The 23,001-nt window shown below is 37.5% G+C and overlaps 1 protein-coding gene across 4 annotated transcripts in view; it reads left to right on the top strand.

Annotated features, from left to right (window-relative positions):
* MRPS27 (mitochondrial ribosomal protein S27) overlaps window positions 1–23,001 on the top strand; it is a 183,657-nt gene that overhangs the window by 21,126 nt on the left and 139,530 nt on the right. The window lies entirely within an intron of this gene.

Here is a 23,001-nt window from a genome sequence, read left to right as displayed (position 1 = left end):
ATGTTCAGCTCCTTGCTTTTTAAGTTTGTGCTTTGGAGATCTTTCCATATCAGTGTATAGAGAGATTAGACATTTTTTATAACTGTATCATATTCCATACTATGAATATATTATTTAAACCAGTTCCCTATTGTAGGGCCTTTGCGTTGTTTGTGCTCTCTTTTTGTATGATGCACAATGCAATAATTAATAACCTTTTACCTAGGTAATTTTGCACATAGTTCTCATAAGTATGTATATTTAATACATATGTAAATGTAATAATACACATGTATATATATATATACATATTTAATTTCAATAGCTGTTGCCAAATTGCTTTCCACTGGGGTCTTACCAATTTATATTCCCACCAGCAGTGTATGAAAGAGGCCTCTTTCTACAGCTTGGCCAACAGAGGTATTTTCACACTTCTGGACTTCTGTTAGTCTGATAGGAGAAAAAAAATATATGTCTATTTATCTTTTTCCTCCCTTTTTTATTTAGGTGGAAACACACTCTTTAAGTACTATTCAGCTCCTATTTTCAATTAACATTGTATTTTAAAACTTTTTCTACATTACTACTTCATTCTTCCTCACAACTGGGGACAATCCCACTGAACTACAGCTACAGTCTCCCCTGTGTACAAAGAAGTATGTTCAGTACAGCACCATCTATAGCAGTAAAAACTGGAATAACCTAAAGTTCATTAAATAAAGGATTGATCAAATAAATTATGATTTATTCTTATAGTTGATTTTTCATCTATCAAATACTTGTCAAAATGATACCTTACAACTAACTTTTTATTGTGATTCGTTATTGTGATTTTAAAAACCAGATTTATGATTTGTTCCAATTCCTAGGCTGCAAAAAAAGACTCAGACTGAAATTTAAAATGTTTCCAGTAAACATTGTATTAGAATTTCCCATTTGATCTTTGGTTTTTTTAGAAAATATTTATTTAGTTGCGGCAGGTGAGCTCCTTAGTTGCGGCTCGTGGACTCCTTAATTGCGGCTTTCCAGCTCCTTAGTTGCTGCAAGCAGGCTCTTTAGTTGTGACTCACCAGCTCCTTAGTTGTGCACGTGAGCTCCTTAGTTGTGATATGCGAACTCTTAGTTGCGGCATGCATGTGGGATCTAGTTCCCTGACCAGGCATCGAACCCGGGCCCCCTGCACTGGGAGCGTGGAGTCTTATCCACTATGCCACTAGGGAAGTCCCTTAACTTTGTTTTGATCAAGAGAGTTTTCAGTTATTTACATCTGGTTATATATTTTTTAAAGCTTTCTTTATATTAGGGAAAACATATCCAATTTTTTTGTATGTGATATTGCAAACTAGTAATAAGGCTTCTTTTTTTTCTTCCTGAATTGGGTAGATTCTACCATCGTTTTGGTGTTTTCTGTTTAAATACAAATCTCAAATAGGTAAGATTCCAAACCTTAAAAACAAAATTATTTTAAGTCTAAGATTGTCTTTAAGTGTCTGAAGTTTAAATTCTAGGTGCTGAAATCATAATTGCAAGTGCCCTCCTACCCTTCATTAAGATAAACATAAATGGATTCCTTAATGGGAGCAAGCCCTGCCTTCCTTTAGTGGTTCTTTGGCACTGTAAGGCTCCTTTGGTAGTTATTTTTGCCAGTGGTGAAAGGGGTATTTGGGCTGGCACCTTCGTTTGCTTTGTTCATGGGAAAATGCAGAAAATCATTCCAATTTATAAATAGGAACTATTTTTTAGAATTCCATCCTGTAGGACACAGTGCTATAGTCTTAGAAGAAATATGTCCAAATTTACTTGTACCTCTGTAGCATATAATTGATTTCAACAATTCAAAATTCAGCACGTATTTACTGCGCACCCATTGTGTGCCCAGAATTTGTCCAAGTTGCTGGGCATATAGTGGTGAATAAGTTAGACACTGTCCCTGTCTTCATGCGTTGAGGTTTAACTGAGAAATTTAAGTCCTACAGAAAGACATTCTGTGATTAATTCTCCATATCATGTCCAGTTTTGTGAGGCCTGGAGTCTTACTGAAAGTTTCATAAAATCTCCCTGTTTTTATATAGGTCATATAGAAGACTTTTGTCCATCTTAAATCTGAGGTGTTGTTTAATTTGACATTCCCCATCCTTTGCTTAATCAAAACTAGTGTTCTGGGGCCTCCCTGGTGGCGCAAGTGGTTGAGAGTCCGCCTGCCGATGCAGGGGATACGGGTTCGTGCCCCGGTCTGGGAGGATCCCATATGCCGCGGAGCGGCTGGGCCCGTGAGCCATGGCCGCTGAGCCTGCGCGTCCGGAGCCTGTGCTCCGCAACGGGGGAGGCCACAACAGTGAGAGGCCCGCATACCGCAAAAAAAAAAAAAAAAAACTAGTGTTCTAACCATGACTTATCACTCTTTTGTTTCCGTTCTTTCTCCTCCCTTCCATTGCCAAGAAAATTAGCTCTCTTTTTCTCAGATTTTTTTTTAAGAAAGAAATGTTTTTATGACTTCATGAGATTACTGTTGTATGTGTGTGAGACCAAATACAGCACCGTAAAGCTGCATCGGGTGTAGATGATGGAGGCTGGCCAGTATTCGTTCATCAGCTAAGTATCAACTCCTGCTTTCCAGCCTTAGAGGATATACAAAACATAGTAATGCCTCAGCAGAGTTGCAGGTTAAGTTATGAACTCTTGGGGTTTCCCTGCTTTAATTGAAATCAAGAATGTTAATCCTGAGGACACCAAGGGCCTCTGGGATTTCCACCAGTTAGGTCTTCAGCGTTCATGGTTGCAATGCCTAACATTTCCACATGGGATGACTTTAGACATCTTGGAGTAAACTTACAATCACAGGTGTAAGATACGGAAATATGGGAGCAATTCATTAATCCTGCAGCTAATAGCTTCCTGCTGGCCTGCCTGGAGAACTTCTCATTCCCCAGGCAGTACTGTCTTTGCGGGGAAGGCCCACAACAGGACTCTGGCTGCCACCTCTGTCAGTGGTACAGATCTTTCCCTGCCTCAGTCTGTAGGGACCAGGCTCTGCAAGCAGAATGTAATCCCCGCATCCTCTCATCTTCTAGTGATCAGATCTCCCCGGTGATTATGTAAAGGCTATTAGAGCCGAAGAAGTTTGGAAACCTGGAGTGATCAGTGGAGAGCTAGTTGAGCATCTGCCGTTGAGTCAGGTGAACAAGTAAGCGGTTCAGGGTGCTTCCAGCACATGCCAGTGTGTTATCATCCTCTCATAACAGGAAAGACTCAGCCTTTGAATCTCCTGAAGTACACAGGTTTAAAAGTTTGGGGGCATCAACATTAAAGAGTCCCAGGGATGTTTTAAGGAGAGTTAAAGAGAGGCTGCTATTTAGATAGCAGGAGGGAGAACAAATGCTCAACCACCCCTCTTTAGGCTCTGGGCTCCTCTCTGGGGGCCCACAACCTTTTGATCAACTTCTGCCCTGCCACTTACAAATAAAAAATGGTAACACCAAGGAAAGGGAAATGATGCTTTAAACAAACGAATAATGTGAACTAAAGATGGTTAAGTCAGTTAATACCAGGAACGATCTAGGTTGACAATAAAGAAATTTTTTTAAAAAACCTGATAGTACTCTACAACAAGCCAAGAGTAAAAGTGATTACAACAATAAAAAGGCTAAATTGAAGTAAAATAAACAAAATATGAAAGCTAAGGAATAAGAGAGCAAAGCCTGCTAAGAACTGTTGGGCTGTAACAAAATAAAACATGATTAAGAGGATAAAAAAAAACAAATAAAAAATAAAGCAAGATAAGAAGGACGTGAGCCAGGGACTTCATAAACTTGTGTATAGATACGGCTGGGAGGTTAGGAAAATAGGCACAAGCACGCTCTTGCAGGGATACTCTCAGCAGGCTGAATAATAAATCACTTTATGAGTGGTTTGCAAACTGTCTTCCAAGAAGCCCTCGAGCTGGTTCCTCACAGGGGCCTCCGGTGCGTGGCTTGGGGAGGAATGGGATGTGAGGGAGAGGCCAGACAGTCCTGCCACCAGCCCTCTGCTTCTGCTTCAGCCAGAAAAGCTGTGCCTCCAGCTGCTTTATGTATCGGGGTGGTGGAGAGAATTCAGGGGATTCTGTGAACTTAGATGAGAATAAAATTACATTTTTATTTTCACTCACCTCTCAGTATTTAGCATTGCCTTCAATCGTGAATATAGGCAACAGATCACAGTACTGTTAGCAGCGTCTGTGTCTTTCTCACAAATAAAAATCATTGATTTTTTTTTATATCTCATTATATTTGTTGCAGCTATCTTGACAAATTATGCTCATCACCGCTTAGAAATTGCATTTATAATTAAACTACTGCTGGCTAGTTTTGTTTCGTACATTAATGGAGAAGCGCATGTGACCATATCTCAAGGATTTTTTGATGTTTTGATAATTCTATTTCACTATAATTGGTCTCCTTTGTTATCCTGTGCATTTAAAACATTATTCGAGAAGGTGCCATCAGACTGCCCGCGAGTTCATGCCGCAAAAAAATGTTATAAACCTCACTGTGAAGGCGTTTTGCTTAGGCTTATTCCTGCTTCTTACCCCAGGCCTTTTGAAGTTTTCTAGTTCTTTGTTTTTCTTCTTACAAAGAAGGCTTTCTTTTATTTTACGTTAGACCTTATAGAGTAAGACAGGCATATGGTTGATATGTGTTCTGTTATCCAAATGAGAACTTAGATACAGCCAGTCTCTTGTCTCCCTACTGGAGCAGGAAGAGGTTTGGCAAAAAGTGACATTTGGAACAGGCCCTGAGATGCTGTCCATCAGACTAGTGCTGGGAGGGTGCTGGGTAGGAACACCGCTGCTCGATTCTGGTATCATCACCCCCCTCCCCACTCCAGCCCTGGCTTGGTGAGGGGAGAAGCCACGGTGTTCCCTCTGCAGTAGCAGCAGAGCTTTGGTGGCACAGAAGATAAAGGTAAGAGCACAGCACAGCTAACGGCAGCTAAGAGGAAGAGGCTGCTCAGTGATTGGTGAGCATGAGATGTTGACTGCTGATTCATGCTTAACATTTGTTAAAAAGAGTTTTATACGTCCCACTTTAGTTTTAAAAGGAATTGAGCAACGAATTTTTGTTTCCTTGCCAAAGGATTGATTTCTGCTTCTTACCCACATGCCCTCTCATTGGCTTTTGAAGAAAAAAGATTTCTTACCTTTGCCTTACTATCAGTTTATAGTGTTGCTAAGAATCCAATTTGCATCTTGATTTTACTGACGCAGAGACTAAGGCATGGAGATTAACTGAGCAGACCCAACATAGAGTATGTGTGTGTAAGCCATTGCCTGTCCTGCGCTGAGAAGGGAAGCCATGAGGATGAATGTGAACAGTGGAACAGTGCTAGAAAGACCAAGACAGTGCTTTCCCAGTGCAAGGTAATACCGATAAGGATTTCAGATGGGGCTACAATTTATTTTTAAGAAAATTGAGGCAGAAGGAATTCCATGGGAAGTACAGTCTAGAGTGTGGTAAAGCAGGAGGAAATTAAAATTAAGGGATAAGAGGAAATCCCTTATATTTCTTATAGTCTGTGGGTTGTTGTTGTTTGTTTCCTAAGAATCATGATCTTAGCTTTTTCTCCACAATAGATCTCTTCTTGTGATCTGTCCGCTTGAGGTCAATGTTATTGTATAGTGAGTTTATCTAGAATTTCATTTATTATTTTTTGGAGAGCGTGTCTTTTCTGGACCACCTAGTCAGTAGTTCTGAGCTCAGGACTCTCCAGATTGATGTGTGCTGCCCACATGCAGACACATGAGCCCTGAGTCAGGCTCTGTGTCTCCCTTTCAGGAGATAAAACTACATGTCGTCAGTGAAATTGTGGCATCAGTAAAAGCTGTTATTTTCATGGTTTATAACAAGCTTTAACAGTGGCTGTATTAGTATTTGATTACTGCATTAATAGAATGCAAACCCAAGCCATAAAAATTCCTTCTTCACTGAGGATGTTTGCAAATTGCATTTTTAAAGGCTTATTTAGACTTTCAAATAACTTTGGGACCGTGGCAGTTATAAGAGATGCATGAGATTAAACTTGCTCCTTTTACTATTAGAGCATCAATAATTTGAACTGATAATTTAATCTGCAACCTAAATGGTCATCCCTAAGGATAAGTGATAGAAATTACTAATGTCTAGATAACATATTCTCTCTATTTTAAGAATATACATTCTTTAAAAGGTAGCCTTTTGGTTGTTAGCAAAAATGTGGGGAATGCTGAATTACTTGTCACACAGTAAGAAAAGATTGTTGCAGAGCTCCATGAGAAGGTCTGTTTTTCTCGGAATACAGCTCTCTGTGTTGCCATGGAGAGTGGCATGCCACCCACTAATGAGAGGAAGCTAAGGTTGTGTGGCAGGCTGTGTGTTGCCAACAGAGTCATCCACACTGTACCTTGGCCTCAGGCATCTTTCATCCGTGGTTTAACTGACCTGGCAGATACCAAGTGTCCCTGGTTGGAGACGGATGGCGGGTCAGGAACAGCTGGGGCGAGGCAGATGGCAGCCTGCACGTCTCCAGGTCCCGGGTTGGCAGCCAGCCTTAAAAAGGAAGGACCAAAATAGCTTCATTTTTCAATAAGCAAAAATATCCACATGGTTCCTTAGAAGGTGAGTGCATTACCCCAGGCCTATGTTATAAGAATCCATTTCTGCCTGTAGGACGAGGGGAAAGTGGGAGTTTACTAGGAGGGGACACTGTTCATGAGCTTAAGTAGTGATCATTTTTCTTTGAGGGCATAGAGATTGTGTTTTACAGCACTAAAATGGAATTTAAAAATTTTCTGTTAGCATACTGCCAAGTCTCATTATGTTTGAACATTATTAAGGAAAGAGCCCAAGGGGGGCGGTAAATGAGTCTTAGAGCATTTTTTAGAAAAACATTTTCATACTTGAATATTGCCAAGTGCTTTATTTAGTTCTTACTTGCTAATCCTTGCCACAGGCCTGGGAGAGAGGTACTGTTAATGGCTCTGCATGAGAGGGTAGCAGATTGTCACGAACATCGTCCATGCCTTGCCAAAGACCCATGGAGCCTCCACTCCTTCTGACTTTGCACTTCTCTCCCGCTGGTCTTGTTATTTCAACCTGGAGCCTGGTCGTAGGAGGAGTGTAGGGGTAACATTCAAGGGTGTTTTCTTGGCTATGGTTCTAACATTCCACCCAACTTGCCCAGAGTGATCTCACACCTTAGATACTCTCGTATTCCTCTGGCATAATGAATGGGTCCCTGAAGGCCCTTATCCTCAGAGGCCAAAGCAGTCCATGCTGCTACAGACATCTATTTATAAGTCTTTGTAGAGGCGTAAGCTTTCATTTCTTTGGGGTAAATATCTAGCAGTGGAATGGCTGGAACATATAGTAGGTATACATTCCAGAGTGGTTATACCATGGTACAATCCCACCAGCAGTTCCAGTGCTCCATATTTTTGCCAACAGAGTTGGCCATGCTAACGTGTGTTTAATGGTATCTCACTCTCACTGTGGTTTTAATTTGTATTTGCCTGATAATTAATGATGTTGAGCATCTTTTCATGTGCTTATTTTCCAGCCATATAACTCCTTGGTAAAGTATCTGTTTAAATCTTCTGCCCTTTTTTCTTTTATTGAGTTGCTTGTTTTCTTATTATTGAGTTTTGAGAACTTTTTCTCTCGTAATCTTCTCTATCTTTTTATTCACTTAACAGTGTTTTTCAAAGAGCAATTTTTATTTTTGATGGAAGTCCAGTTTGTTAATTTTTCCTTTTATGAATCATGCCTTTGGTGTCAACTGAGAAATCTTTGCTTAACCCGACACCACAAAGATTTTTCTCCTATGTTTTGTTTCAGAAGTTTTATAGTTTTAGGTTTCACAGTTAGGTCTATGATCCATTTTAAGTTATTTTTTTTAATATGGTATGAGGTAAGGGTCCAAGTTAAATTTCTGGCGTTAAGAATACCTAGTCGTGTCAGCACCATTTGTTGAAAAGACTTTTCTTTCTGCACTGAATTACCTTTGAATCTTTGTTGAAAACCAGTTGTTTATAGACAAGTGAGTCTCTTTCTGAACTGTTTTGTTCCATTGATCTCTGTTCCATTGCCTCTCTTGATGCCAGTACTACACTATCTTTATGGCTGTAGTTTTATACTAAATCTTAAAATTAGGTAATGTGAGTCTTCCAACTTTGTTGTTCTTTTCCAAAGTCGTTTTACCTAGTCTAGGTCCTTTGCATTCCATATCAATTTTAGAATCACTTTGTGTGTATGTACACACATACATGCATACATATATTATTAATAATAGAGAAATTAGGAGCAAGATCAATTCCAGAAATATGTATTGAGTATCTAGTATATATTTAGAAATAAGATGGTAAGAAGGATCTTATAGGATATGAAGGGATATTGATTACGTGAAAGTCAGTAATCATTCTTTTTCCATTGAAGACAAATTTAAACTGTCCTGACAGAATTTCAGATTTCAAGTCTGTAAGACAAATGATTCTCAGTTCTGTTTAAAAGCGAATTTCCAAAGCCAATAGAAGGTTGAAGAGAAGTATTTTTTAATTTGCCAGAACTGTGGTGTGTTCAAAGGAAGGATATGAATCACTCCAATCAAAAAGATTATAAATTGGCTGGGGATAACTAGATATGTGAAACAATTCAACATCAACAGAAATCTTGGATATAATAAATAGGTAAATTGATGATATGTAACAAAATGTGTGTTTCTGAGAAAACCTGCTTTGGGCAGGCTGGAAGAGGGGTTGATGTCATGATCAGCAAACATTCATAAAAGAGGCAGAACTTGAGACAGCCTTGAAGATTGGATGAGTAGAAGAAATGGGAGTGATTGTTCAAAATGCAGCAAGCAGTATGGGGGGGGTTAATAGAGTGTGGTGAGAACTGACCTTACGGGGATTGACAGGGGCCTACCAGGGAGTCGTGGGAAATAAGGTGGGCAGATTATAGAGGGAATAGAATGCTGGCAGCAGCGTGCGTTGCTAGTAGATATATATATAGTGGTACAACTTCTGTAGAGAGAACTTTGGCAACATCTATCAAAATTATGAACGCACATACCCTTTGACCCAATAATTTCACCTCTAGGAACTTCTGACGCACAGCATACATGTGAAATAATATCCATTACAAAAAGATTATGTCCGTCAAGGCCTGCAGATACTAGTTATTTAAAAAAACTTTTTTTTAAAGATCCTTAAGATTGTTAGTCATCAGTAGATTCTTGAGAAATATATATCATAAAACTTACAGGAAGGTTAATAGAGTAAGTTTTGGATTGAAAGAGCTAAGTGTGGGAGGGAAATTTATTATCTATACTTAAGGTGATAAAAGGCCTGTCCTGTGGTAGTTGACAGTGGAGACGAAGAAAGAAATATTTTGCACATAGGAAGGAAAAATCAATCAACAGGATTAGTGACAGGTTGAATATAAAGCTAGAAAACAAGGAAGGTCAAAAATGAACTGAAAATTGAACCTCAGTTAATGAGGCTGGTCTACTTTAATAGAAGTATTGAATTGGAAGCAGATTTAGAACACAGCAAGGCGGTGTGTTTTTCTCTTGCCTTTTCATTGTACGTATACATATTTTGTAAGTTTGCTGCATCATGTCTTATGCCTACTGACCACATTTGGACTGTTTGAGAGGAACTGGCCCCAGAGCTTTGGAGAAAGAACAACTGCCAAAACATACTTACATTAGGGTCTACCTGGTGTCCTGGTACAAGTTGGGAACTTTTAGACTAGGTGATCTCTGAAGCCCTGAAGTCCTGCTAACTTTCAGAATCTGTGAAATTAAGACCTAGGAAGACTAAGCAATTTCCATGTGGCAAGTCCAAGCTCTAGTTGTGGATGAAGGCCTGACTTGAAGTTCAGAGGGTCATCAGCTAGACCAGTGTGTCTCTTTGTGCCAGTTCTTTTTCCTGAGGCAGTCTAGGTAGTAAACCAGCATACTCAGTGAATATTTAAATACCTCCTAACAAAGTGACATGAAATTAATTAAACCTAGAAAAACCTAGCATATACAGAGGTTCACCAGTTAAAAATACATAGTCATGGGAGAAAAAAAGAGCCGAAAAGACTCTGAAGGAATCAGGATGGGAGGAAAGAGTCAGGTGACCTGTGTTTTCAGGACCGGTTTAGTTCCCACTTTGATCTGTAAATTGGAACCAGTTAATGAACTATCTGGACTTCAGCTTCCTACATGAGCAGCTGATCTTGGATGCCTCTCAAGGCACCTTACATATCTGAAATCTGTTTCTCAGTCTCACTGATATAGAAGCTAGACTTTGAAAGCATGAGATTCGGGTCTTTGTTTAGTTTCTCACTCAGAGCCTTATTTATTTAAATAGTAGAATTGAAGTTCAGCCACCTTAACCATGAGTATCAAAAGAACAACTAGCAGATGTAAAATTAAACAACAGAAAGAATAGGGGATCACTCATTCTCTTCTGGATTTGGGGGGCAGGCTTCTTCATGTACTGTCTTATTTATAAGTACCTTTAGCAAATTTCTTGGTATGAGAGTAGGGTATTCACTCTTGTTTTCCAGGGAACTAATTTCTGTACGATATATATTTGACATTTACCTATGATCTTTATCTGAAAGGCCCACAAAACATATATTTTTGATGCCTTGCACGTACATGGGATTTAGAAGGAGAGGGCTAAAGTTGATCTATTCTAATAGCTGCAGTACCCTTTGCAGATTAAACCTAAAAACTCCTATAGTTCCTATAAAAAGGTATATCCCAAGTTGTTTTTTTCCACAGTACAGAGTCCTTTAATCCAAAAATCTTTTTACTGGTTATTTTCATAACTGTGAAGTCATAATCATGGTACAAGGAATTATAGCTGTAGGGCAGAGAGAAAGTATAACTGAATATATTACATTTATTAGAGAGACTTTGGTAGGGTTTTGTATTGAGGAGGTTTGATTTGAAGGTAATTAAGAGATCTTTTCAGGAGCTGGTACAATATTTAAGGGAGAGATGAGTAGATAAACAAAAGCTTCAGGAAGAGATTTGTGGGAACAGAGGTTTCAGTTGATTGCATCATGACTTTTGAGGCCAGTGGCAAATAAATTCCTGAGTATTTCCAGATGTCATGGGTCTAGGCAAGAGGACATTTGAGGAGCTAGAAGTATTTGCTGTGAATCTCTTCAGTGGTCTTGGCTGCTGTCATTTCCATGCCAGATTTCCTGTTATGTTTGTTTGTTGTTGTTTTTTTAAACCAGGCAAGAGTTTGTATTTTGAAATCTGTTCTGTTCTTCTTTTTAATATCAGTGCTGATACTAAGACAAATGTTATCACCAGTTTCATAGCTAATGATGGGCAAGGCTGGGACTTAAAACCAGGTGTTCCAACTCTAGGCCATTACAGTACATGAACACTGTATTTATTACACACCGACTGTTTCATGGCTCAGTGATGGATGCTACCAGGAGGGGAACTCAAATTGGTCATGAGTCCCTATTGATAAAAGCCCAGGCAGAGTTTTGATAGGAAGGACACTGAAATTATTCATTAAAACGAGAACTTTGTGGATCTTGTATGTATAGATTATTATAATCCTCCATTTGCTGACTTAATAGCAGGTGGTAACAGTTAACGTGTATGGCACATTTACACAGTGCTTTTAGACTCCAGCCAAAATGGACTGTTCCTCTCTGAATGTGCCCTGTACTTTACTGTCTTTGCCTCTGTTCTTCCCTCCATTCCCCAACTCCTTCTATAATAAGAGTACAACCCGTCTTTTAAGGCCTGTCCCAAATTCTACTACATCCATAAACTTGCTCTGATTTTCATGATTTGATTGTGATTTCTCGGACCCCTTGTATAGATTTTTCTTTTATCTAGTTAGGGGTGCTTATTTAGTTTGTTTTGTGTTTTGACTAATCAAAAATATGTGCTTCTTCTTTTTCTTTACTTGAGAAACAGTATAATGTATTAGATAAGAGCATGGCCTCTGGAGCCAATCTGTCTAGATTTGAATACAGCCATCTATTAACTGTATGATTTAGTTACTTATATTCTCTGTCCCTCAGTTTCCTCATCCACAAAATGGGGATTAAAATAGTGCCTGTAATTTAGAATAGGTATATGAGACTTAAAGAAATGAATATATTATAATAAGGTCCTTAGAACAATCTTAGGACAGAGAAGATTAGTGTTCAGTAAATTTGGCCTTAGTGTTGGTTTTGCTAGATTGTAACATCTTGAAGAACAGGGACTATTTCTTCCCCATACTTCTGTCCTTAGGGAAAATGTATTTTGACTCCAGTTTACGTTTCTAAGACTAATAGTTCCCATACATCTTCACCACTCCCACCCCAAGGGCATCAAGGTGCAAAGATTATCATGGCTCAGAGATAGGGAGAAATAGATGCTTATGAACACTAGTAGTTATACACCCAGATGGAAAGGACATCACATTTTTTGGAAAGCTGTCTGACATTAAAAAGGAAGGGCTCAACGTATATACCCTTTATTTTTAACATCTTTATTGGAGTATAATTGCTTTACAATGGTGCGTTAGTTTCTGCTTTATAACAAAGTGAATCAGCTATACATATACATACATCCCCATATTTCTTGCCTCTTGCATCTCCCACCCTCCCTATCCCACCCCTCTAGGTGGTCACAGAGCACCGAGCTGATCTCCCTGTGCTATGCGGCTGCTTCCCACTAGCTATCGATTTTACATTTGGTAGTGTATATATGTCCATGCCACTCTCTCACTTTGTCCCAGCTTACCCTTCCCCCTCCCTGTGTCCTCAAGTCCATTCTCTGGTAGGTCTGCGTCTTTATTCCCATCCTGCCTCTAGTTTCTTTATAACCTTTTTTTTTTTTTTAGATTCCATATATATGTGTTAGCATATGGTATTTGTTTTTCTCTTTCTGACTTACTTCACTCTGTATGACAGACTCTGCGTCCATCCACCTCACTACAAATAACTCAGTTTCATTTCTTTTTATGGCTGAGTAATATTCCATTGTATATATGTGCCACATCTTCTTTATCCATTCATCTGTCGATGGACATTTAGGTTGCCTCCATGTCCTGGCTATTGTAAATAGAGCTGCAGTGAACATTGTGGTACATGACTTTTTGAATTATGGTTTTCTCAGGGTATGTGCCCAGTAATGGGATTGCTGGGTCGTATGGTAGTTCTAGTTTTAGTTTTTTAAGGAACCTCCATACTGTTCTCCATAGTGGCTGTATCAATTTACATTCCCACCAACAGTGCAAAAGGGTTCCCATTTCTCCATAGTCTCTGCAGCATTTATTGTTTGTAGATTTTTTTGATGATAGCCATTCTGACTGGTGTGAGGTGATACCTCATTGTAGTTTTGATTTGCATTTCTCTAATGATTAGTGATGTTGAGCATCCTTTCATGTGTTTGTTGGCAATCTGTATATCTTCTTTGGAGAAATGTCTATTTAGGTCTTCTGCCCATTTTTGGATTGGGTTGTTTGTTTTTTTGACATTGAGCTGCATGAGCTGCTTGTAAATTTTGGAGATTAATCCTTTGTCAGTTGCTTCATCTGCAAATATTTTCTCCCATTCTGAGGGTTGTATATACCCATATTGCTTAAGCTTTACCGCAGTCAGAAACCAGAAGGGGGCAGCAGAAAGTCACCTGCTTCCCATCTGTGGAGACAGGGAGAAGCCTGAAAAAGGTGATTTCCCATTAGGAACAACCTGCACCAAAACTGATCTCCGATAAGATGTTATTGAATAACCAATCAAAATGCAGATTAGACACAAAAAGAGAAGTCTGTTCTGAGGGCTGGGAGCATGACAGGAAAACATTTAAACAGTTGAAATAGAAACTGAGCGACTGCTTCCAGTGATTTTTAGCTCTGATACCTGTAGTGCACAAGAGCAGCTCAGAATAGATAAGGATGCTTAATGTTGTCAGCATTCCCCATTCTTTATTTTATTTTATTGGTTTTTTCCCCCTGCTATAGAAACTTAGTAAGAGTTTCTATTTGTGTAGCCTATTGTTACATGGAAAACCAGGCCGACTGCTGTGGCCCTGCAGGATAGGTTAGAACATATAAATTTTTCCATACTTTTAAACTTACGTTTTGCTTATGAAAAAATATAATGACATACTTTTTTTCCAATTTGTACAGGAAAAATCACTCGCTTATTGTTTCCTGCCAGGCTTTTTACTAAACCTTTGCATTTTATTTGTTTTAAACTATTTAACTCAGATTTCATCTATAAATTCAGTGTAATTCTATCCAAAGTCTCAGCAAAATTTTTTGTGGAACCTGAGATGATGACCCTAAAATTGAATGAAAGAGTAAAGGGCCAAAAATACTAAGACACTTTTAAGAAGACTAAGATAAAATGATTGATCTACAAGATAGATAACAAGAATTAGTAAGAAGCTACAATAAATAAAAATAAAATATTGCATTAGACTTAGGCAAACATACTAGTGCAACAGAATAGAGAGAGCCCAGAAATTTATTTATACTCATGGAAACTTGAGATGATTTAGATATCACAGGAGTAAGAATGGACTAGTTGATAAATGGTGTTTGGACAATTGGTTATATGGGAAAAAAATTAATTCCTACCTCAAAATGCAAGTGCACACACATTTTTTTAAGTTAGATGAAAACTTAAATGGAAAAAGCAAACTATAAAACTTTTATAAAGAAATATAGGAGCATATTAATATTTGTGTGACTTTCTGAAAGATTTTTTGAATAAGACAAAAAATTGATAAAAGATTGATAAATTTTAATGAATTAAAAATTTAAAGTTCTATATCACAAGAGATATCATTAGCAAATTAAAAGACAAGTCAAAGACAAGGGAAAGATTTGCAATGCATGTAACTGGCAAACATTAGACTACATCTATAGATCAATAAGATGAGATGATTCAATAAAGAAATGGGTAGAGGATATGAACCAGCAATTCACAGGGTAAAAAATCAGAGTGGTCATAAATATATGAAAAGATGCTCACTCATTAGTAACATTTAAGTTGCAGATTAAAATGCTACATACTTTCACAGTCATCAGATGCGAAAACAAAGAGTTATAACAGTAATAATTGTGGCAAAGTAGAGGAGCAACAGGAACTGATACTAGTGAGAGTTGAAAGTTGTATAGCACCTTAAAGAGCAGTTTGGCAAGATGAGGTAAAAGTGAGGATGGGCATGGTCTTCTACTCAGCATTTTACTCCTAGAGAAACTCTGGCATGCACAAGGATTAACTTCTACGATTATTCATCGTAGCATTGTCTGTAATAGTAAAAATCTGGAAGCAACTTCAATGTTCATCAACAGGAAAATAGACAAAGTGGAATAGCATATAGCAGTTAGAAAGAACGAGCTAAAGCATGGTTCTCTTTTTTCTTTTTTTAAAGCATGGTTCTCTTAAAAACATAATGAGTTAAAAATAGCATGGTGAAGAAACATACATACAATATGATACCATTATGTCATTTGAAAACATGTAAAGCAATGCCATAGCTTATGTGTGTATATGGATACCTATATGAAGTGTAAGAGTGTAAAAAAGTGCCCAAGAATGATAAACAAAAAATTCAGGATGTTATTTACCTGTGAAGAAGGACAGTGGGGTAGAAATAAGATCAGGAGATGTATATAGGGGAGCTTCCACTGTATTTATAATACTCTGTTTTGTAAAAAAGAAAAAAGTCTGAAGTAAGTGTGACAAGATTTTAGAATTTGATGAAGGTAGGTAGTCAGGTACATGAGTGTTATATGCTCTATACTTTTCTGAATGTTTAAAATACTTCATAATGTGTTAATATCTTCTCCCACCACACAGAAAAAAAAATCTTTTCACATTTGTTAGAATACGTATTTGAACAGATTTGAGGCTAATTCCTTCTTAGAAAAATCTTGAGGTAGGGCTGGCCCCACTTGGGTCAGAGTTCACTTTGGCAGGACGGGGTAATAATATGTTTGGGCCAGCTTGGGCCAGGTAACTACCCTCTTTCTAAGAATAACAGTCTCAGGCCTGATACGGCTCTTTTCTATATACAACCATTTTAAAATATAAAAACTCATTTTAGTTCATGCGTTGTACAGCAACAGGCTGAGGGTTGGATGTGGCCCATAGGCCCTAGTTTTCCAACCCTTGATCTACACCCTCACCTACCTCCCTGTTCTTAAGATTTTCAGAGGGAAACGTACTGTTGTATCATTTCATCCATTCTTACTGTTTTGTTTTGTTTTGAGGGGAAAAAGTAGAGACTAAAGCTGAAACTAACTCCTAAGCTGTCTGATTTTGCAGTGGAGCGCGAGGAGAAGCAATCAGTTGGATGGCTGTTTTGTATCCAGGGTGAGCACAGGTATAATTATCATCAGTCCTGTGGCAAATGCTGGATAACAGCAGATGGCTGGCATGTGCTCCTTTTTCACACAGATTCCAGAAGAAGAAAGATGACCTTGTTAACTGATAGATACCAACTCACACAAATATTGATATTGATTACTTGACCTTTTATTTAAGCATTTCTCTTCCATAACCACTATACAATGATTGAAATCAGAACATTTAACAGTAATACAATAGTATGACCTGATATACAGTCCATATTCAGATTTTGTCAGTTGCCTCCTTAATGTTGTGTATGGATATTTTTTTTTTCCTTATCCAGGATCCAAACCAGGATCATGCAGTATATTTAGTTGCCATATCTCTTTAGTCTCCTTTAATTTGAAACAGTTCCTCATCCTTTGGAGGGGTGTGTGTATGTGTGTGTGTGTGTGTGTGTGTGTACGTGTGTTTCTTGACCTTGACATTTTTTAAGAGCATAGGCCTGTTATTCTGTAGAATGTCCCTCAATTCTACCAAAAAATAGGTTTTTCTGGTATTTCCATGGAAGGGAGGAGTTTGTGAATGGGAGTACCACAGAAGTGATGTTGTGTTCTTCTCAGTGCATCTTTATGAGGAGATGCATATTGATGGTTCATTCCTATATTGGTGATGTTAATTTTGATCACTTTATTAAGGCGGTATCTGCCAGATTTGGCCACTATAAATTCATTGTTTTTCCCTTTGTAATTAGTAAGTAATGTGTGGGGAGATACTTGAGATTATGAAATATCCTGTTCCTCATTAAACTTTCACCCACTAATATTGGCATCCTTTGATGATTTTCTAGTTGCATCATTCTGTCTAAATTTTAATTAGCATTCTATTGTAAGAAAGAACTTGTTCTTTCCCTTCATTTATTTATTTATTCATTTATTTCTATCATAAGGACTCTTGATTTTATTTTATTTTATTTTATTTTATTTTATTTTATTCAGTTAGTTCTGATCCATTACTTGTTTTGATGTTCAGCGTATCCCAGATTCAGTAGGAGACCATCTCTCTTGCATTGTTCCATCTCCATCATTCTTTGAGATTTTCTTATTTTCTAGTACAAGAAGATATTTTAGTTTTATTTTATACTTTACCTGCCCCAGTCCTGGAATTAGCCAGTTTGCCAAAGAGCCCTGGTTCTTTTTAGAGGAGAAAGGCATTCAGAAGTCAAAATCTGGATGTCAGGTGTGCTCATTGCTACTGGAGTGTCATTGTTCCCAGGCTTTCTCAGTGGTCAGAGCTAGAAAATCAATCTATCCATTCATCTATCTGTCATCTCTATATGTATATTTAAACCATCTTCTTGGTGGTGCCTGCAATTCCAGTCTAACACTTCAGGTTTCATTTTAATCTTACCCTTTACCTTATTTTGTAATTCCCTTCTGACAGTAAGAAATCCTATTCTCATTATTCTTTGTCATAGATATTTTGCAGATATTTTCTCTTAATGTAAGCTTTTCTCTTTAGTTTCTTAAAGGCGTGTTTTGATGAGCAGAAGTTTTTAATTTTGATGAAATCTAATTTAGCAGTCTTTTATGGTTATTGTTTTCTGTGTCCTAAGTAGTTATTGCCTATCCCTTGGTCATAGATATTCTTCTGTTTTCTTCTTAAAAACATTATAATTTTAAATTGTAGTTTCAATTTAATTTTAGATCTCTAATTCTTTGTATGGTGTAAGATAAGTGTTAGCATTCATTTCTTCAGTATGAATGTTTCTGTTTTCTGTCTTCTTTTCCATTGATCTGTCTATCCAGATGCTAATGCCACACTCTTAATTAACTGTGTTCTAAAGCCAGATACTGGAGTCTTTCAGCTTTGTTCTTTTTCAATATTATTATGGTTATTTAGGTTCTTTACCTTTCCATATACTAGAACTAGATTGTCAGTTTCTGTTACACAGGCCCGCTGGGATTCTGTTTGGGATTTTGTTAAATCTATAGATCATTTTAAGAAGAATTGACCTCTTAATTAGGTCTTAATATGATGTCATAAAATATTGAGTTCCATCCTGTGAATATGGTTTCTCCCACTGTGCCGCCCCGCCCCCCGCCACTTTTTAGGTCGTTTTTTGCTTTTAGCAGTGTTTTATAAATTTCATTGTAGGTATCTGGTAAGTCTTGTGTTAAATTTGTTTCAAAGTGCTTTATGGGTTTTGATGTTATTTTTCTAAATTTTATTTTCCAGTTGTTTGCTACTATATATAAATGCAATTGATTTTTGTATCTTGACCCTTGTATCTCAAGAACTTGATAAATTCACTTATTAGCTCTAGTAGTTGTTTGGATATGTAGAAAACACTAAGGAATCTACAATCATGTTGTCTGTGAATAGAAATACATTTATGTCTTTCTTTCCAAATTATAGGCCTTTTAATTTTTTTCTTGCCTTACTGCACTAAGACCTCCAATAGAATGTTGAATAAAAGTAGTAGAAGCAGATATCCTTGCTTTTGTTCCAAATCTTGGCAGAAAGTGTTTAATATTTCACCATTAAGACTGATGTTAACTGTAGATTTTTCAGAAGTGCCCTTTTATCCAGGGGAATTCACTTTTATTCCTAGTTTCTTGACTGTTTTTTTATCATGAATGGATGCTAAATTGTGTTAAACACTTTTTCTACAAATATAGAGACTATCATATGGGTTTTCTCCTCCATTCTGTTATAATACTGAATTGCTTTGGTTGGTTTTCAAATGTTAATCCAGCCTAGCATTCTTGGGGTGAACTCCCAAGAATGTATTGTCTGGATATATTCTTAGTTTATTAATATTTATTAGACATATTTGTGTCTGTGTTGTTAGTAATACTGGTCTCTAAATTTCTTTGCTTGTAACATCCTTGTGTGGTTTTGGCATCAGGATTATGTGATGTCATAAAGTGTATTGGAAAATGTTCTTTCCTTTTATTATCTGAAATTTTTGTATAAGATTTATATTATTTCTTCCACATTTGATAGCATTCACCAGTGAAGTCATGTGGGCCTGGAGTTTTCTTCTTAAGAAGATTTTAAATTTCAAATTAATATTTTGAACAGATATATGGCTTCTCGATGTAGTTTTATTTTGCATCTTGTTTTTATTATTGGTGAAGTTGACATGTTCTTACATGCTGAAGTGTCATTCATATTTCTGTGAACTTTCTTTTATCTTTTCTGCTGAGTTGTTAGTCTTTCATTGATTTGTACGACCTCTCACTGTTAGGGAATAACCTTGGAATGATGAATATTTTTCTTATTCCTTTTTGGTTATGTTTTTTAATTACTTTGCTTTATGATAGTTTTTGCTATGTAAACATTTTAAATTTTTATGTAATTGAATTTATTTCTTTTATGGCTTTTGCATCAGACTAAGAGTGACACTCTATTCCAAGAAATTTTTCCATATTTTCCATCAGTGAATGTGTGCTTTTGTTTTTAACATGTAAATATACAATTCGTCTGGAGTTTATTTTGGTTTACTTATGTGAGGTACAGAGTCATACATACACATACCCCCACCCATGCCTAAAGCAAATGGGTAACCAGTTATCCTAATGCCATTTATTGAATAACCCGTATTTTGCCTACTGATATAAAATGCTGCCTTATCATGTACTAATTTCTTGTTTAAGTTAGGGCCCGTTTCTAAACCTTCTTTGTTGTTCCACTGATCTGCCTTTTCATCCATTAGAGTCATGTTTGCTTTAATTATTGTGGCTTCTTACTCTGTCTTAATATCTGAGGAAAACGTCCACAGTTTTGTCCACCTCTTTGCTCAACCTCCATTATTCCCCTTTCTCCTCTGTTTAACAACCTTATTAATGGAAATATTTTCCAAATACCTTATTTGAATATACATTCCATCTTTCCTCTCCCTAGTGGGGAGACTCAAGTGATGGTTGAAAGTCTCAGATATGTGACCAGGACCTCAAAGAGCATTTAGGGCATCTTTGTGCAAATAAGAAAAAGATTACTTCTTCTAGGCAGATAAATTAGAGAAAAAGCACCTTTTTCTGAAAGATGCAACCTTGTACTTGATTACATAGTTGCTAGGACTGATTTTAGCCCCTGTTCATAACTTTGGGCCACTTTACAAAGCAAACCTGTACATAACAGTCTTGAATTGCACTGCACCATACAAATAATGTAGTCAGTGAAAGAATTAGCAAGAAAGCCAGATGCATATTCCTTCCCTTGCCTTCTCCTTCCCATCTGAGCTGCTGGCTCCAGAGCTGGCTAGTTACATCATTCAGTAATGTGCTTCCCTAAGTGGGAGTACAAGTGACTGATCACGCTGACTCCCTGCCTGTGGGAATGCTCAGTCAGATTGGGATGAGAGTGAACAAACCTCTCAAAAGTCCATTTAGCCACCTGTCAATTGGAGTGACATTGTGGATCATCAAAATAAAGGTCAAATAATAATTACTTTTATCTCTACAAAAGTACATTGTCATCTCATCTTTGTCTATCATCCTAATATAAGAGCCTGCAAAACAGAAAGGGCAGATATTGTTTTTGCCCTTCTTTTGTAGATAAAGGATGTAAGCCAGGGGAGAAACTTTTCCGAAGTCAAATGGCTAGTGAGTGACAGCAGAGGACCTTGATCCTAGATCTTTTGAAGTTCTGGTTCTTACTCTAAGCCTGAAAGAACACTTATTTCCCATATCACCTAATCTCATAAAAACATTATTTGTCAGCTCCACAAACATCCAGACAGGTTAAATTTAAATGATCGTGAAATCGTGGTGGTATGTTTCATCCTCCTGAAAGTACACTCTCATATTTCTGGCTAGGTGTTCATATCACCTTCCCTAGTGGTGCCAAAACACTCTTCTTCCTACTCAGAAACACTCATGGGGTAAAGAGAATAATAAAATCTTTTTAAGGACAAAGGCAAAAGTTGCCTGGTATTTGTTTTGATTCGCTAGTAGATGTGTCTGCAAGCCACTGGGCTTTTAGAAGATTGAAAGAATGATTTTAAGAGTAAGGTTATATTCTGATACAGTCCAATGATAAATTGTCATGTTTATGATTCCAAAATTTTATTACATTTTAAGGAGCTGACTTTTAGATCTTTTTTAGGAAGATCTTTCCCCACCGTAGAAGGAACTTTTTAACTCTGAATAGAATACAAGTTTGAAACCAAGTCGGGAGACTCCTGAGGCTAGTTTTGGTGTCCATGTTTTTTGAGGTTGGAGTCAGTGTGAAAGTAGTTATAAATGCCTTTATGTAATTTTTTTCCTTCCCTCTCTTTTTTCATTTCTAAGTATTCTCTTTGTAGAGTGTAATCATTTGGGCTCTGCTGTTAGATCTTTTTAGCCAAGTGCTTGGTAGTGATTCACATATTCATTTCATCTGGATATGTATTTGGAAAGCAGTATCTGAGCACACTTTTTTTTTTTTTTAAGATCCTGATATCTTATTACAGCAAGGTAGTACAGATTCTTTTTGTTTTGATATCTGCATCTTTGGCAGCAGTAAATTTGATTTTGACTGCTGACATTTTTGACTTTGGACAAAATGTGCTTCTGGAGAACGACCAATCTAAGGTGAACTTTTTAAGGATAATGATTCTGTCTTATTTGATTTTGTATTCCCAGCAGTTACATGTGCCTGGAACATAGTTGAGCCTCAATAAATATTTGTTGAATAAAGTCCAAAAGCAAATTAATGTCATTTAAAACCCTGACCACGTGCACTTTGTCTTCCTCTGTTTGAACCCATTGTTTGAGCAAGTAAGGACAAATATTTAGGCAATTTCAAATAAATTTCACCGTGAAACAGAGTATCTGTCTAGGGAAGTGGTGTGGGCTGACAGTAAGCCCTGGACTGCAAGTTCCATGTAGTTCCACCAAAATGATTTTTATAGTCTGATCCTTGTCAGGTCACTGAGCCTTGCTGACCTCAGTCTTCTCATCTTTAAAATAAAGATAGAAAGTCATGTACGAATGCTTTGGAAACGTTAACGTATTCTATAGGGTCTCCAGTGTCTAGATGGCTTTCCCTAGAGCTCTGCAACCCACCTTGGGAAGGTTTGGGCACCCTTTGCCTTAAACTTCATCATGTTTTCTAATGTGAGGAAAGGTTCATGAACCTAAAGGTAACACTTAGCACATTTCTGGCTCCTTCTGTATTGCTGTAGGAGTTCCTTCTCCTGTAGTTCAATAACATTTTCCTTGTCACTTCCTATAGCTAGGAACTGAATCGGCAGCAGATACATAGAACCTGAAAAAGCACATGGTGCCACTTTGGGGACTTGACTTTTGTTCAAATTCAGGCCACGGGAAGTTTCTATTCAACTTCTTTACCTGGGTTAGGAGTTGGGGCAGTCATGTGTATACTACATCTAGCGATTCTCGAGGGAAGCTGATATAGATACACACTTCTTTCTTATCACATTAGGAGTTGGTCAGAAAAGGAAGAAGTGGGTCTTAGAAGTAGGAGGAGGAGGATATCTAATTTTCTAGCCTCAATATCTTTTCAACTCCGTGATAATAATAGGTGGATATATGTCCTCTCTCAAATTGTCACCCCCTTCTGTTGTTCTTCATGATTTACTTTTAATATCCTAGCATCTGTGGTTCACTTTTTATCTTCTTCACTGAGGCCTCTGACTTCTCCCTTCACGTTCTTGTGTCTTCCCTTCTCTGTTCTATGG

This window comes from Mesoplodon densirostris, chromosome 3 (assembly GCF_025265405.1).
Source record: "Mesoplodon densirostris isolate mMesDen1 chromosome 3, mMesDen1 primary haplotype, whole genome shotgun sequence".
NCBI classification, from domain to species: Eukaryota; Metazoa; Chordata; class Mammalia; order Artiodactyla; family Ziphiidae; genus Mesoplodon; species Mesoplodon densirostris.
The sequence above is the reverse complement of the archived record's forward strand: the minus strand, read 5'-3'. Positions and strand labels throughout refer to the sequence as shown.